The following is a 9,747-nucleotide window of genomic DNA, read 5'->3' as shown; positions in this document are numbered from 1 at the left end:
TCAAAACCTTTCATTTCATAACTTATGAGTTTAATGGTTCATTAAAATGAAGACTCTTCATTTTATGTAACCTCTTATTCTTTAATAACACTTTTAAAGAAGTGACTCTTAAACATCCATAACTTAATGACAAGTTATGGAGTCATCAAAACAATTTAATGAAAAGACTCTTCATTTTTTGTGTAACCTATGGAACTTTTATGAGCTTTAAGATTCATAAATGTGACCTTTTATGTAACTTTGATGACAAGTTACAAAAACACCTTTTATGAACTTCTTTTAGATTAATATGGATTGAAACCAACTAACAAATAATATTTTTCATCAATCTAAATTACTCATAAAACAATGCAACACAAAAAAAACTTTTGGTAATCCATAACTTGAGGACAAGTTATGGAGTCCATACAATTTCATCAAGATCATGAATTATACTAACAAACAATTTGCACATAATTTCTATGATCTAACAAAACTCATAAGCATGAACATTCATAATCAACAATTTTTCAAGAATTACATAAACACATATAAAACTTGAAACTTTGATTTTAGCATTGAAATTGGTTTAGCATAATCATTACCACATTAAGAAAAATAGGTTTTATAAGTCCAAAACAGTCAAAGGTAATAATTCTAGACCAATTCCAGCACCAAAACTCGAAGATATGTTGTTTGGGGGTCCAACTCGTCGAGTGCATGAACAAACTCGGCGAGTTGGATGAGTTTTGCCGTGGACTCGTCGAGTCCCTTTATGGACTCGTCGAGTCCCTTGTCCAGACAGCACAAAACTTCCTTTTTTCGAGCCAATTTTTCAAGTATAAGTGAAAACAAGCCTAGGCTCTGATACCACTGTTGGGTTTAAAGCAATCTAACACTCCTATGGTGTACATGCAACCCTAAATACCTTGGATCTATGTTTTCTCTATTATACATGCAAATATCAATTTTCCAAGGTATTGTTCTAACTAGCATAATATAAAGTACACATAATATAAATTCTAGTAGAATTACATACCTCTTGTTTGGTGCTTGATTCCATGGAGCTCAAGAGCCTAGTGCCCCAAATATGACACCTCAAATGGTTCACAAAACACCATGAGCATTTGGAATAACTTGAGAGAAAGTACAACACTTCTAAAATCGGTTTGCCCTCACTTGTTTCACTAGTAGCCGATTTTTGCACAAAATAAGATGCTTATATAGTCGTTACAATTAGGGTAAACCCTAATTGTCATGGCTTTCCATTTCCTTGGATCCATGGGTTCAAATACACCATGGAGCATCCATGGAGTATCCTATGGGATTTTAGCCCAACTTGATAATCCATGGAGTCTTAGCCCACTATACAAGTATGGATGATTTACACAATCAACCCATATATTTAATTAGTCTTCTTTTGATCACTTAATTAATTCTAGATTAATTCTTGATCAATACTAATTAAATAATCTTATTAATATATTAGAACTTATAATATATTAATAAACCTTAAATGTTATTTCTCTCATTTTAGTCTATCCAAATGCATGATGTCATGCAACCCAAATGGACCATGCCGGGTCGGGTTAAGTATATACCAATTATAGTTATGGACTTAGACACTAATCTAGCAATTCTTTGGAAGGAGCTTTGAAGTTAGAAGTACCTAGCTTGGAAGGAGGACGTTGGATCCATAAACTCTTCTTCAATAGCAGTCTTTTTGAGGTATAAATTCAACATATTGCTTTGTTATCATCTAGATCTCTTTAATGGAAGTTTTAGCATGATTTTGGGATTTTGGTTGGGCTAGCCAAGATGTTGTAGGTTCCAGGGGATATTAAGTTAGATCTAACCCCTTCATGACCTCTCATGGTTGAAAGTTGCAAACTTTATTAGTTCCAAGCCCCATTCATGCAATAAGTCCCTCATTAAGTCCTTATTAAGCTCTAGAGTGCATTTCTAGTCGCATGGACATAAAGTTGGAAACTATACCTGATTATCTAACCTTTGGAGTCTAGATTTGTGTTTTAGGACTATATTGGGAAAGTTCAAGGGCTTAATGGATTAAGACTAACTCTAAAGAGCCAAGGGTTTGGGTTTGCTTCTTTTTGGATGGTTATTAAGGGTAAAGTTGGAAACTTTACCCTTCTAGACATCATTTTGGATGAAAGCTGAGATTTGGAGTCCCTAGATTTGATGGTATCAGCTTAATGCATTAAGAGGTTGGATTTCTGTCCAACTCGATGAGTTCATTAATGAACTAGACGAGTTTATAGGATTTTTCCCGATCTGTATGCGTGATAGAGAAACTCGACGAGTTGAGGGATAACTCGGCGAGTTGGGTCAACTCGGGACGTTGACTTTGACCTTTGACCTTAGTCTTTGACCAAGTTAGACCTTTAAGAGGTTTTGGGGCATTTTAAGTTGTATTTAAGAATCTGTTTCTGTTATAGGGTTGTGTAGAGCGGATATTAGAGTCCCGACCTAGTCAGCTTACGTGCAGTATTGAGGTAAGTCTTCTCACCACACTCATGGGTTGAAGGTACCAAGGCTAGCCCATTAATTGATATGAGATGATTAGTATATGAATGTGTAATGGTTTGCTATTTGATTTATGTATGAGTTTATGTGAAGACCATGGGAGGAGTCTATGGCACTTGGTAAGACCATGGGAGGAGCCCATGGCATGAGGATATAAGACCATGAGGTTAGCCCATGGCATTCCATTGAAGACCATGGAGGGAGTCCATGGAAAACTTGTATGTATATGTATGAGCATGACATTATGTGATTATATGATTTGTGTGATTTGGAAACTCACTAAGCTCGTGCTTACAGTTTTATTGAATGTTTCAGGTACTTCTAGTGATATGGGAAAGGGTACGACTTGATGACGTGGCGTGCATTCTCCAGTGTTTTCACATTTAGCTTTTTGTACTCTGAATTCAAAAATAATATGGATATGTATTGGGATTTTTCTACTTCCTATGGATGATGTTGATGAAATTAAAATTTTAAAGATTTTCTGAAAATTGGGCTGTTACACGTTCCTTCTGTAGCCGATGGCAGAGAGCGGTGTGGAGCTTGCCTTAGGAAAACCTCGGAAGAGAATTAGTGTTGGGATCCTTGTCTTATGGAATTATTTTGTGGGTACAGAGTGACTTGGAAAAATCAAAGTGATTCTTGAGGAAAGTAAGGATAAATGTGGAAGGTAGTATGGGCTCGTACTACTAGAAGCATAGGATCTGTACTCGAGTCAAGGAAAGTCGTGATGAACTCGAGAAGCTTGTGATTATGAGATGAAAATTTGGTCTTCTGGTACAGGATGTCGATGCCTGGAAGAGAAGTAGGGTCCTCCAAGATAGGCGCAGACGACGCAGGACTTCGTGACTGGATTGCCACAGAGGTTTCTCAAATCCTATTGGAGGAGTTCCCCGGTATCATTGGTCGAATCACTGACAATTTGATTGTCAAATTAAAGGAGCGGGACACAATCTCACATGCTACAAGGGAAGCTAGTGAGGTTGTTAGTGAAGGATATGTGAGTGCAGAAGCATAGTTGGGGAAAAGAAGACGGACACATAACTCGAAACGATTGGAAGGAGTTGGAGAGTCCGACACAGCTGACCTGGGTGTTGGCAGTCAGAAGAACCATGATGTGTGTGGCAAGTGTGGGGGGACTAACGAGTTTACTTGTCACGAGTTCAAGTGTTTCAAGTGTGGGGAAAAGGGAATGTGCATCGAGATTTTAAGAAGGATCAAATATGCTTTCATTGTCACCAGCTAGGTCATTTCAAGTCCAGCTATCCTGTTTGGATGGCATAGGGAGTTCAGGTACCAACACTCATTGTTCCTCAAGAGGTCAAGATCGAGCCGCAAGAAATCACTGGTATGTAATTTGAGCCCCGGTTTTGTAATTATATTATTTTGAAAATGTTCTTGGTCAATGTTGTATCATTAGATCAGATACCTTTTGAATGATAGGCTGTTAGCACCACAACGTAAATTCTGCATTTCATCAATTTAGAGTTTTATCAGATGATGTTGCAGATATGTTATCTTTCGCTTCCTTCATGCTTATTATTAGTAATTATTTTTCTATGGAATCTTCTTGGGTATGGGTAAGCATCATCTATAGGTTAGTTCTCTTTTATCGTTTGGGTTATGTCGTCAAGAATTTTTATATACCATTTTTTCATGCCAAGAATCACTCATTGGTTGTATCTTATTGAGCTCGGTTTTCTGGGTGATTGTTTCAGTTCTCTGATGGGCTCACTTCATGGGTTTGATTGAGAGATTTTTAGTCGAATCAGTAGGATTAGTTCTTCAGCAAATTCGGAGTGTGGGCGTAGTAGCATTATTCAGGTGGGATTTGTAGTCGCCTATGGCAGGACCATTGGATCCCACTACTGTTGCTAGGAAGGAACGGTATCAAGAAGATGAAGGTGGCCACCGCATGATTTCGTTTAGTCATTAGAAGTGTATGGGGAACCTTATTATCACAAGGGTTGTTGATGGTTAGAGTTCAAATATTATTCGGAGGATGGGGAGTTGGGGTGAAGACAGGCCAGTTCAGAACAAGCGTTACGGTCTTTGTCACCAGCATAAAGGACTTAAGGATTTGGTGTGGTATCATGGGAAGTGATTGGTGTTATTAGACTTATTAAGATTTCGGGGAGCATTCTTCTGGATTTCAAGAGTTGAGCGATCATCAAGTTGGCTAGTAATGGAACGCTAGTATTGGTAAGCGCAGGTCATCGTCGAATCATGTTATATGAAGGTAATATGGGTTGGGAATCCATCAAATTTCATAGTATGGGTAAGCTTCGACGAATCCAAGTGGGGGATAATCGCTCAAGATTTTGGGAGCTGGATTGGGGTACGTTTCGCATCCCAGTCAGGAGGAGAGACGACCCAAGTGGCGCATGGATTGACGTTGTGTAAGTTGGGAGTTTAGGAAACTTCCAACAGTTGGTCAGCATCTTCTTTGTGATGTATAACAGGCTTATGGATGGATCCAGGTTAAGGTTTGTGTTAGAGCCTCACTGTCTGTTCTTGTTAATTGAAGGTTTTGAGGTTTGAAGCATGACCCGAACACCTAATTGGGATTCATTTGGATGTGGGTTCAACTCAAGAAGATTGGGGTTGAGATGTTATAGGTGTGATAAGATCATGGATGGTTACCATGGCTGATTAGACATGTTGTAAGTCTGTGATGGGATCTTAGAATTCACCAGTTTGAGGTAAGCTATCGTTGAAGTGATTATGAGTATAAATGAGGATCAGTTCATGCCTTGGGCAAGACAGATAGGACTGTCGGAGAGAATTTCTCTGTTTAGGGAGGAGGACCATTGGCATCTGAGCCAAGGTGGGGACAGTGTAGCTCTAGTCGGGGTGGGACCAATGGGCGAGGCCCGTATGATTATGGCAATGCAGGTGGGACCTGGTAGAGACCGTTGGGTCGAGGTATTAGATCTTGGTTTTGTAGGAATAGTTATGTGGTCAGCGAGCAGCGCGGAGTAATGATTAGGATAGGGTAGCCTTGTCAATTAGACTCTTAGGAACCTAGTGGTCGGGCTAGGTGTAAGGTTGATAGTCTTAGTGATGGTTGGGGATCTCTATATCCAGGATTGGTAAGGGTTTTTGTGACTTGGAAGATTTCAAATGAAATGAAAGTCTAAAATTCTTGGATCTCTGGCTGCAAATTATGTATCAAGTTGGCTATTGGTGGGAACTCGCATTGGGAATCGTGAGTGTTTATGTGCAAGGTCTTTATTTCAGTAAGAAACGAATCAAGGTACTTGTATGCCAAGAGCATCATTTTGGTTCTGGTGGTAGGAAGAGTCCTTTTGATCGTGCTTTGGAATGATTCTACATGTGTGTGGGTCGGGCGAGTTTGGAACTTCAGAATTATAGCAGAAGCGTATTGGGTCAGTAGTTAAGGAAGCAGTGACTTGTTCAGCATTAGAAGTTTTAACTCCAAGATTGTATCTCATTGTTCCTTATATTCATGGAATCTTTAACATCAGAACGAGCCTTTCTCGAAGGAATATCTAATCCCTTTAGTCAAGTGAAAAGTTTTCAGCATCAGTAGATGGTCTATGATTCGGTTTTCTAGTTGGAACCTCAAGTAATCATAAGCTGCGTAGTTAGTTTGGAATACATGAGGAATGGATTTAACAGTAGTTCAGTATGAGCGGTCTGTCGGGGAGTCAGACCAATTCGAGATTTCAGACCTCGGGTAGAGTAGAAGTGGTTATTCTGCAAGGAATTAAATTAGGCTGAGAAAGGATTTGTTCATCACTAGGTTTGGAGATCCCTGCTAGGGTTTGGTTCGGTTGCCTTTGGGAAGGTTGTTGTATGCTCGGGGTTGTGATTGGGGTGCTCATGATGTCTAGAGTACCTGAGATGGTAAGGAATGATTTCGTGAAATTGGTAAAGGTGCAATGGCTGCACCACAAGGGTTCGAAGTGTACTTGGGAGTCAGAATATGAGATGAGGGAGCATTGTCCAGAGATATTTGGGGCAGCGGACTTCGAGGACGAAGTCTGATTCAAGTAGGGGGAGAATTATAACACTTGAAATGAGTATGTTTCCTTTTAGCCCTTCATAATTAAAATATAGCATTTTGGTCCTCGATGTTAGTATGTGGGGGTGTACATAGGGTACGCTTAGCGTCCTAGGTGAGAAGCTAGTACGCGGGGCGTACCACATGTTACACTTAGCGTACTAATGTTGAAGTTGATCGCGGGTTCGAGCCTTGTATGCTAGGAGTATGAGGGTTGTGCGAGTCGTACGAGGGGTTTAATGAAACCCTAATTTTGGGATGTTACACCTTATATATTCACCAAAAGTCTCAAGAGTTGGCCTCTTTATCAGCCTCCATTGTCTTAAAACCCTAATCTCGAACCATAATAGCATCTTTGAGTGTTCTTGAGCCTTGGTTTTGATTTTTGTGGTTTGTGCTCCTTGAAGAGATAGAAGAAGAAGTTGGAAGACTCATTAATTGGAGGGAATCTTAGAGATCCAGATTTAGCTCCATATTTTGGTGACTTGTGAGGGATAAAGTTCATACATTGTCTACTCTTTGCTTTGATCTACTCTTTAGCTTGTTATGGTCCTTTTTGGTCCCTTTTGGTTGGTCTTGATGAGTTAAGACCATTTTAGAAGCTAAATCTTGTAGATCTGAATGTTTGGAGGGTTCCTTAAGCTTAACGGTGCAAACTTTAAGGTGCTTATGGTCTCATGTATGTATTAAGTCATTTATTAAGCTCTTTTGAGCTCTAGAGCCTCATTAAGCCATGCATGCATGTAAAGTCGACAACTTTATGTGATAAACCATCTTAAGTAACTCATATCTGAGTTTGGATTGAAGTCTTAATCATTTAAGAGCTGGAAAATGGAAGTTGGCTAAATAGGGGAGTACGTTGGGCGTACAAGCAGGTACGCTTAACATACAATCCCTAAAGCGAGTAGACTACGCGTACGAGCTGAGTACGCCCCGCGTACTCAGCAGGTTTGGCTTCAGACTCTTAGGCTTTTGGTTTGGGCCATGTTTAGGCTTAGATGTGTAGGGCCTTGTTGGGTCATCAGGTTTGTAGGTTGATGCTTATATTGGGTTCGCTTGGAAAAGGCCTACATAGGGATTTGGGCCAATTTTGGAAATTGGGCCATGATTGGGCCTTTGGTGATTAATTTGGAATTAGGTCTTTTGGATGATAGGTTTGGACCTTAGTCTTGGAGCAAGCTAGGTAAAGGGTAAAATGGCCATTTACCGTAATTTTGACTGATGGTTATGAATTGGAATCCAATTAATTGGATGTTATTGATGTTGATAGCTCGGGGATTTGTCGGACCAGTAGCCAAAGATCTATCAGTGTGATTCAGCAGCTCGAGATGAGTTTCCTCACCATGTTTTGTGGGTCAAAGGCATCAATTACATCCCATTATTTTGTTATGATAGGATGCTAGATGTCTGCGTGACTCTTGCATGTGTTATGTACTTGCATGCTTACTGGGCGGGGCCTGATGACCATTCTGTATGCTATGTATCTTTGTGATTATTGCATGTGTTATGTGTTTGTATGTTTATATGTTTTATATGTATACTGGGCGGGGCCTAAAAACTCCAAAACTCACTGATTTTGCAAGTTCTATGTGCTTCTTAACAAGATACAATATGGTATATTGATAGTGCTTGTTTCATGCACATGACAAGGCATAAAGACTTTCTGTGTGATCTCAAACTTGCTCCAAACACTAGCTATGTAATATATGGCAACAACTCTAATTCTCAGATACGAGGTTATGGCATCCTCACCAACGGCAACATCTTTGTCTCCAATGTAGCATATGTAGCTGACCTGAAACACAACCTGATTAGTGTGGCTCAACTCACTGACTCCAACCGAAGAGTTGAGTTTTGCAAAAGGCATAGCTACGTCATGACAGAAGATCGGAAAAAATTTCTAATCAAATCCAATCGCAACAAAAACTTGTATCCATTAGACATCAACATGATCATTGGCAAGCCTCAACTTTGTCTTCTCTGAAAGGTTGTTCCTGACGTTAGTTGGTTATGGCATCAAACGCTTGCTCATATAAACTTCAGATATATGAATGATCTTGTTTCAAGTGAATGGTCAGAGGTCTACTACTCCTCAAGTTCGAAAATGATCATTTATGTGTTGCATGTGAATGTGGGAAGCAATCCAAGAAAGGTCATCCCGTTATTATTGAAAAGTCAATTTTGGAACCATTAGAACTTCTGCATATCGATCTCTCCACTGTGGAAAGTCTGCATCACAAAAACTACATTCTTGTGATTTTTGATGATTACACAAGGTTCACATGGGTCGTCTTCCGTAGGCTAAAATCTGAAACATCCTCGAAACTTATTGATTTCATCAAAGGAATTGAAGTTCTTGTCAGACTTACTGTAAGAAGAATCCGAAGTGACAATGGCTTGGAATTCACCAATGTCACCATTGAGAAATTCCTCTCCGACAAAGGCATCACCATAATTTCTCTGCTCCCTACACTCCTCAATAAAACGGTGTGATTGAAAGAAGAAGCATAACTCTTGTTGAAGCATCTCAATCAATGCTCAACTTTGCTAATCTACCTCTCAATATCTAGGCTGAACATGTTTCCACCAATTGCTTTACTCAAAGCCACAACATAATTAATTGACGACTCAACATGACACCGTATGAATCCATGAATGGTCGCAAGTCGAGTATCTCGTTCCTACATGTTTTCGGTTGCAGGTGCTTTATCAAAAACAGTTGTGATCAACTCACCAAGTTTCAACACAAAGCCAATGAAGCAATCTTCTTGGGATACTCAGCAAAATCCAAAGCCTATAAATTTTGTATCGTCTAACTCGTGTACTTGAAGAAAGATTTGATGACAACTATGTTCGGAATTCTGGCCCAACTCATGTCACAACCTACATCATGGAGTCTGATGTTACATATCCAGGGTCTCCAAATTCCCAAATAATTAATGAAGTTGACTTCGAAAGCTTGTTCGGACCTGTAGAAAATTCTCTTGATTTTGAATCTCGATCAAGACCATCCTCATCACCTACAGCTCCAATCTCTCAAAATGTTTCTGGTCTGACACCTACTTTTCCTCCATTTCATTCCGAACCGTTTCAACCTTCTTAGGTTCACAGGGAAAATGTTTATCCTTCCCTTGAATCAAATGTGGATTGATTTCAAGATGCAGCAGATCAACTCATTGAATTTGATCCTACTCTGA

Source organism: Lactuca sativa, chromosome 4 (genome assembly GCF_002870075.4).
Source record: "Lactuca sativa cultivar Salinas chromosome 4, Lsat_Salinas_v11, whole genome shotgun sequence".
Taxonomy (NCBI): domain Eukaryota; kingdom Viridiplantae; phylum Streptophyta; class Magnoliopsida; order Asterales; family Asteraceae; genus Lactuca; species Lactuca sativa.
The sequence above is the reverse complement of the archived record's forward strand: the minus strand, read 5'-3'. Positions refer to the sequence as shown.